Below are 8,010 nucleotides of genomic sequence, written 5' to 3'. Positions count from 1 at the left end.
CTGTGGGGGGTCGCCTGGGGAAGTTTTGGGGGGGTTATATTCCACCCCTGGTGTAGAAGAGAGGCTGTCAGCCCCGCGCCGGCGGGCTGGGGAGAGCAGCAGGCACGTACGTCTGCGGGAGGCACGGAGGGGGCTCCTGTTTGTTGTACTTAAGGAACACATCTATTTTAATTTCAGGGATAAGCAGTGACGCCCTGAAACGTGGTTATCTCCTGTGGTTTTTAGCAGCTTTCCAGGCTGCCCGGCTCCACTCTGCGGTTGTCAGTCCCTCCCTGGGATGAAGCCCTTGGGCTTGAATTCTTTAGCATTAGCGTTTGGCAGTCAGTCCTCTCATTCTGCCTATTCGCTCTCTTGTACCTACAACTGATTCGCTAATCTGCATCTGTTTTTGTTTTTATCCTAATAAAAGTGGGGATTATACGCAGATCTGGATCAAACAGGTTTGTCTGTAAAAGCTGGGCGTGCCGGTCTCTGCGGTCCGTCATCCCAAATCCCAGAGGATCAGAAGGAACGCAGGGGTTAGGCAGCATCGCTAGAAGTAGTTTGTTCTATATGGTTTCCAAAAATTGAATGGTGATTACTTTCTGCCTTCCCCATGAAAGCGGATAACTTCTGCAGACAGTAGTTGGCGGGTGTGTGAGCCATATGGCTGGAATAAATGTTGGTAATAAGTGGTGGTGAAAACAATCCTGGAGGGACATTTCCCTGATCCATACCAAGGAGCTGAACCTAGAAGGGATAAGCGGAGCTTGAGCAAGGAAGCAGAGCTCTGGTCTCCACGCAGACCTCCTTAGCAAGAGCACAATGAAGAGTAAATGACTCCTGGACAGTTGCCTTGGACTGTCCATTCAGGAGCTTCAGAGCCATGTACTTAAAGGATGAACCCTTCGTGTATCCTCTGCAAAGATCATACAGATGTGGTTTGCTGGTGCTAAAATGAGGAAACAATGCTTTTGCCTGGTAGCATTTTCTGCAGTCTGTAGACTGGTGTCTCCATGTCTGGAGCTGTAAGAACAGGGATCTCTAACTCAAATGCCTGAGATGATTTTGAAAACTAAACAACCAAAGCCTGAGCTTCACTGAATCTTGGGTTCCTTCTAGACACTGAAGTGCTTTGAGAAAGCACGAACCCAACATCTGCATTCCTGAATTTCTACTAATGCTATCAACCTTAGCATGAGAGTATCTGTACATCTGAAGCTTGAGTTTTGCAGAGGTACTGTACATTTTTTAACTCTTGTGTGCCTACGATTTCTAAAACATAACTGCCCAAAGCAATGCATGCTGGGAAACTTACTGAAGAGGGTGGCTCATTGAAGGGTGCAGTGTAAATTAGGAACAGAATTGGGTCTTGAGATATCAGGACCTGACTCCTAAGTTCATTTCAGCTGCTACTTCTCCGGTGGAGGGATGCACTGTGTGTGTGACCCGGGCTTGGCTTCATGCTTTCAGAGCTCATCATGGGGTATCGGCTGTATCTCTAGAGTTACTGCATCTACAGGGGCTTGCAACCTGGCAACAGACTTCTGCCAGGTGGTTCCATCCAAATCAGTGGGAACCTGGGAAGCAAGTCCTTTTCTGGTGCAAAAAGCTATCATGCTGACATTGCTCTTTAGACTTGGCCTGAATACCAACCTTTTGGGGCTAAAAAGCAGGTCTGTCAGGGAGTCCTGCACAAACATCCTACATGCTGCTGGACGAACAGACCCTCAAGATTAAAGTCCTAGGATATATGATGATGCTGACATGCAACACGTGCAGTGCAACCCACGTGCTGAGAAGCTGTTGTTTAAAATTGTACCCCGCTGCTTGGGCAGGTACAGGGTGTGAGTGGCCTGAGTCTGAAACGGCCAAAATGACATTACACAAAGCCCATCCTCACCTCCATCTAGATCCACAGCAGCCTCATTGCAATCAGTGCAGGTTTGTAATGATCTAAGTGAAGCCAGGGCTCCATTTGTAATGTAAATAGGGTGAATTATGAAACAAACCAGGTTTCAAAATGCTTTCTTGGCCTGTGCTTAATCTCTTGCTAACTCTGTGAAGCACCAAAGAATTAGGCACTGCATGAAGTCTAACCAGAGAGGTTGTCACCTTGGGCAAGATGCATTTAAACATGAGATGAGATCGTGTTTGCATCATATTTATGGTTATAGTAGAGCACAAATACGTTGCAGTATTTTGATTGCTTTTCCAGATGGGATCAAATTGTCCTTTAATCACATTAAAGAAATCAGGTTATGAGCTGGCTGCTGTAGCACAATTCCACTAAGATGATTATGAACTATTTGGTCCTGTCTGCAAACATCTTAATGAAATGGGGAAACTACTCAACGTTGTTGAATTTGCAGTGTAGAAATGACTCAGTCTTTGGTGTCCTGCTCTTACCACCAGACAATACTAATTGTCTGGCTCTTATAACTTCTTAAAGTGTTGAACTTCTTAAAGCACCTCAGGATAGCAAGCCCATCTCCACCCTTGCCATGCACTGGCTTGTGTTCTTTCTCTGCTCCTCAGCAGTAAGCAGAGCCCTTGGACCCTACCACGTCTCCTGGACATTGGTGAGGCTGAGACCCCAAAGTGTTGTCTCTGCTCCTCTCTGGCTCTTGATGTAGCAGGAGCTGAGCTGTGTGCAGGGTGTTACTGTGACCACTGTGTTTCTATTTAGAGAGGTGGGGGTCAGTCACTTTTCCCAAGCAACAAGTGATAAGAACAAGAGGAAATGGCCTCAAGTTGCACCAGGGCATGTTTAGATTGGATATTACGAAAAATTTCTTCACTGAAAAGTTTATCTAACATTAGACCAGGCTGCCCAGGGAATTGGTTGAAACACTATCCCTGAAGGTATTTAAAAGGCAGGTAGATGTGGTGTTGAAGGACATGGTTAGTGGTGGTTTACGCAGTGTTAGGTTAATGATTGGACTCAATGATGTTAAAGGTCCCTTCCAACCTAGACAATTCTGTGGGCTCACAGTTGCCCCATGGAGTGTTCTTGGTCCCACTCTTGCTCTCTACCTGCTGGAGTTGGGCAACAATTCTCCGTGAGACATGGGGAAATAATTTCACTATGGTTGAATATTTCCTGGCCCAACCTGCAATACTTCAACTGGCCGGAACTCTCGCCTGCTTTCCCTCCCCAGCCACGGTCAGCACGGACCCGTCCAAGCCTTTGCTGGAACAGCATGTCCCACGCCTCCTTGCAGTCTGCATGGGATGGTTGGTGGAGGTCAGAACTAGGAGCCTATTGCAAAAGTCAGCGTGACACCAGATCATGGAAACCACAGAGTTTTTTTAACAAGAGACTTCAGCCTACACTGTTTTGTGGTTTGGTGGTGTTTTTTTTTAAATCTTCCCCTAAAGAGTACAATGTATTTTCTAGTCTCAGAAGGTCTGTTTCAGAAGCTGGGACAGTCACTCCCCAGGAATGTCCCCTGCTAAGAGCTACATTTGACACCAATATACTGTCCATCTTCACTGTAAAGATTGGAAGCTTTCCAGGACAGAAATCATCCCTTCCTGTGTGGGCATGCAGCATCCTGGGCAAAGCGGAGCCTTGGCCCCAGCTGGGACCTCCAGCCATAACCAGGAAACAAATCAAGGAAACAGCATGTGCTTGGCAGATGTCCGATTCGGACCAGACACGAGGTTACTAGACAGCCTTAACAATCTTTTCTCATATGCTTTGTCTTTGTTGCAATGCTCTGGGGCTCCATTCAGTTGCCTGAACACAGTCCTTGAGATGAGGCACGTGCCTCTGGGCCTCCACGGCGTCTGCAGAGGGTTGGCAGCTGTGACACATCATGGACCAGCATCTGCAGTGGCACTGAGTGCTCGTGTGTGAGCCCCGTAATTGCATGTTGTGGTTTCACATGCGGCTGCTGCTGCCCCTGGGCAATGCCTTTGCTTTTGAAAGTGAGCCTGGAGGGCTCTGTCATCTGGTGATGCTGGTCTCGCTGTCCTTGACCCCAGCGGTGGACTCGGTTGGGGTCCCTGGGAAGTAGCAGCTTTCCCCAGAAATAAAATCTGTTTTGTCACCTGAGATGACAATGCACTGTCAGTTCCACCATTGTTTTTGAGGGGGAATTATAGCCCAGGAAGAAAATGGCAAGCGGGGCATCAAGGGGATGAATTATTGACCCAGAACACGACTATTATGGTCACAAGCGTGATGAGCACCCCATCAGGCAGAGCTTCTTGTGGCCGGGGGAGTTCAGTGCACCGGGGAATTGGCACTTTCAGGGATGGTGCTCCAGGTCTAGGGGATCAGGCATGTGTTGGGAATGTTGCTTTTGTCCTTGCTGATGCTTGCTCAACAAAAGTCCATAACAGGGAAATGGCCTTTGCCTTGCAGAGAGCAGAGCCTCCCTGCTCGCACAGCAGCAGCCCCTGCCAGGAGCTCAGCCTGGGGCTGGACCAGGGCAGATGGACCTGCCGAGCTCCACACTCCCATCAGCCCAAAGTGTAGCAGCCCTCGCTGGTGGTCTCTCCTGCACAGGCTTGGTCTGGAAGTTGGGGCACTAGCAGGTTTTTACCACAGCTGCCTTTGACAGCCCCCGTGGCTTCCACCTTCCCACGGGAGATGGGGTCCACACGGGTCAAAATCAGGGGATGTGGCAAGTGGGCAGTAAAATCCCAGGTTGTGCATTTCCCGCTTTTCATTGCAAACTCAAGGATGTGAGTTTTCTTTCTTTGGAAAAGAGAAAGAAAGCGCCAGCTGCAGATGTTGAGAGGCAGATGTGAGTGTGCTCTTTTCTTCCTTGCTGTCCCTCTGCCCCTTCCTATGCCTGCTTCCCGATCTGAAACGTGCTCAAGTCTCTCTTCTTTCTCTTTGTTTGCCTGGTTTTACAGCAGAAAACTGTCAGAAGGTGTGGTGGCTGCTGGCAGTGGCAGGGCTGTCAGCCAGAGGAGAGGGGCTGGTGCCTGGTTTGGGAATCAGGGCTGGGACCCCAGCAGAGCTCTGCAGGCTGCACAGTTACAAGGTCAAGTGAGCAGCATGAGATCTTTAATTGGCAGCCCCCAAAAAGAAAAAAAAACAAGTGAAGGTTGTTGAAAATATTGTTTGTAATAAAAATAAATTGGTTCCTAATTTTTATTGTTTCGAAGAAAAAAGTCTGCTCTTTCCCTGGCCTGCTCACTTAATCAAAATCTTCCCTCTACATAAATTGTGCCGTCGTAACCTTGCCCACTCCCAGGATAACGGTGCTGTCTCTTTGCCTGGTGTTAATGACTTGCTTGGATGTGCACAATTAAAATATGTACGATGATGTACAGGCTCCAAAGCTATTAGTCAGTAGAGGAGATACGGATGGTGGATGGAGAGCCCAAAGTGTATTGATACCCAGCTCCCAGAACTGACACAGAGCTGGGCACTTGCATTTGTCCCTTTTAAAGGTATCAAAATGTTAGGCAGGAAAAGCTCGTGTTTGCTTCTGGGCACTCTGAGGCTGGATGAGAACAGTGGAGTTTAAAATAAACTGCTGGTAATGACTCTTGATTACCAGGGTATCCTCTGCCAAAACAAGAAAAAGCATCATCATCTTCACCTCTCTGGGGCATTTCTTGCCCTGAGGAATGCTGGTGTGTCTCACACTCAGAGTGTGTGCGTGGGCATCAGCACAGAGGAAGGGTTTCCCAAAAGGAGTGTTTTGCTGGCCCTGCCGTGGTGCTGAGGGTGCAGGGTCTGAAATGGGTCACTGCCGTAACACCAGCGTGTCCTCCAGCTGCCCTGCATCCCTAAAGCCAGGTTGCACGCTCGTCTCGTGCCCGCTGTCCTCTCCGTACCCCTCTGGGCGAGCTGCTGCCCACACCCCGGTGCTGTTCTTTGTTGGTGCCCCAGTTTTAAACAGTAAAGGCCAACGCAAGAGGGAAGTCATGTCATTTTTCCCTGGAGGGCACTTGGACCAGTTTTTGAGACGGAAAGTTTCCTGGATGTGGGTGATGGTGTGTTTTCTTCACATCAGCGGTCTCCTTGCTGGGTCAGTTTTTGGAGTACCTCTCATTTTTCTCATAAAGGTTAATTGTGTTTTAGATGCTTTTGGCCACGTGAAAACTAAAAACGCGGGGATTTCTGACCTCAGTATGTGTAAAGATGGGGAATCAACTTTCAATCTCTACCACCTCCTGTGGCATCTGCATAGGAGGCACGTACGCTGGATTTATGTGTATCTGCTGTCTCGGAGCAGGATCGGAGTGTGGCACCGCTCCACGTTGAGAGGAAATCACAGCTTATAATATTCAACTGGTTACTATAACCCCCACCCACCCCAGGTTTAATATTAGAACTATTTTTCACGTTGAAACCGAAATAGTACAAAATATGGGCTTGCTGTAATTGTTGTTAGATTATGTGTCACCCTGATAAGATGTAACAAATATTTTCCTACACAGCAGGGCCCGTTTCCCTGCGAGTAATGGATGGAGAAACTTCTCATAGTGTGCAGGCAATCGGTCGTAAAAACTTCGCTTAGAAGATTAATGCATTAAGTGCAACCTTTGTGGAAAATAGGAAGAAAATAATTAAAATAATAGTTTGTTCTTTCACGTTTAATATTAATAACCAAACTTACTCGGTGGGAATGTTCCTTGCTGCATGTGCCTTCCCACTTTAAGGGGCAGCTTCGTGTCCAATAAGCATTTGTGGGTTTTTTGAGGCCCTTCATCAGCAGCTATTGTACATGGTGCAGTGATTCTTTCAACAGAACTATTTTTATCGGTAATATGAAAGACTATTTTCATGGGCAAAGCTTTGACACCAATAAGTCTGCCGGACGTCAGTTAATAGGCTAGATAAACATTGGCTCGCCATTTAGCTTAGAAGGATTTTCCCTTTCTATCAGGGCTTTACGTCTTTCAGAGACACGTAACGGCCGTTAGAGAGACGGCACCTCGGGAGAGAGCTCTCCACAACGGGTGCACGGTCAGAGACGGGGCTGGGGGTGTGTTTGCTGCTGTACAAACAGTAACGTGCACAGCAGAGAAGTGAGGCCCTTCTTGTCATGAGCCGATTTGCCCCGGGTCGAGTCCCTCAGCAGCAGAGCTGAGGGTTTAGGAGGAGCACGTCTGTAGGTGGCCCTTCCTGAGCACACCCTGCTCCCAGTTCTGCCATTGTCCGTTGGAAGGTTCTTCCTCCACTTTGGGGACTGTTGGGTACCAACAGCAGAGTGGTGGCTGTGGCTGACTCGGCAGGCCTAGGGATGGTCTCATGGATGGTCTCACATGATGAAGCAATGATCTTCCTTTCTTTTCTTTCTTTTTTTTTTTTTTAAACAGCCCAAGGTTTGGGAAAAATGCCAATTCAGACAGATTGCTGCTGCTCCCCCCCCGCCCCCCCATGTGTATTTTGAGATCTTGTTTTCTTCCTAAAGTACACTTCTGTGCTTGCAGTCAGTCCCAAGTGACAGGGACCATCAGTCATGAAGTCAGCGATGAAACTAGGGTCAGATGGGGCTGCTAATCTTCAGCGTGTGGTGTGCAGGTCACTTCTTTCTGGGTCTTCACTTGCTGTCTGGGGTCTGGTAGGCTCTCCAGCTTTGGTTTTACACATCATCACTTGTTTTACCGCTTGTAAGAACAGCTATTTCTTCCCAGTTTTACAGAGCTTGAGTTTTTCTAAAGAGCATTTTGTTAGCACAGAAATAATCGGTTTGCCAAGTGAGAAAACAGAGTTTCTGCCCTCTCTTGCCGATGGCAGCAGTGGGAACAGTGGTCCCAACATTTCAGTGTTCCAGGAGGCACCAGCCTTCACTGCCCCAGGAGGACTTTTGCTGCTGTGTGAACAAATTTATCAGTAAAAAGCCAATGGCATCAAACCTTTGGGTTTTGGGATTGGGACTTTAAAACAGCTCTGGCATTCAGAATCATTTAGGACTTATTCAAACTTCTTTCTAAATTGATCAGTCAGATCTTTCAGAAAACTCAAAGAAAAATGGTATTTATATTCTTAAATAACTACATTCATCATTGCCAAGAAGGACTTTAAAACTGCATCAGAAAAAAAAAAAAAAGGTTCCA

This window comes from Calidris pugnax, unplaced genomic scaffold (assembly GCF_001431845.1).
Source record: "Calidris pugnax isolate Ruff unplaced genomic scaffold, ASM143184v1 scaffold128, whole genome shotgun sequence".
Taxonomy (NCBI): Eukaryota; Metazoa; Chordata; class Aves; order Charadriiformes; family Scolopacidae; genus Calidris; species Calidris pugnax.
This window is presented reverse-complemented; position numbering follows the sequence as displayed.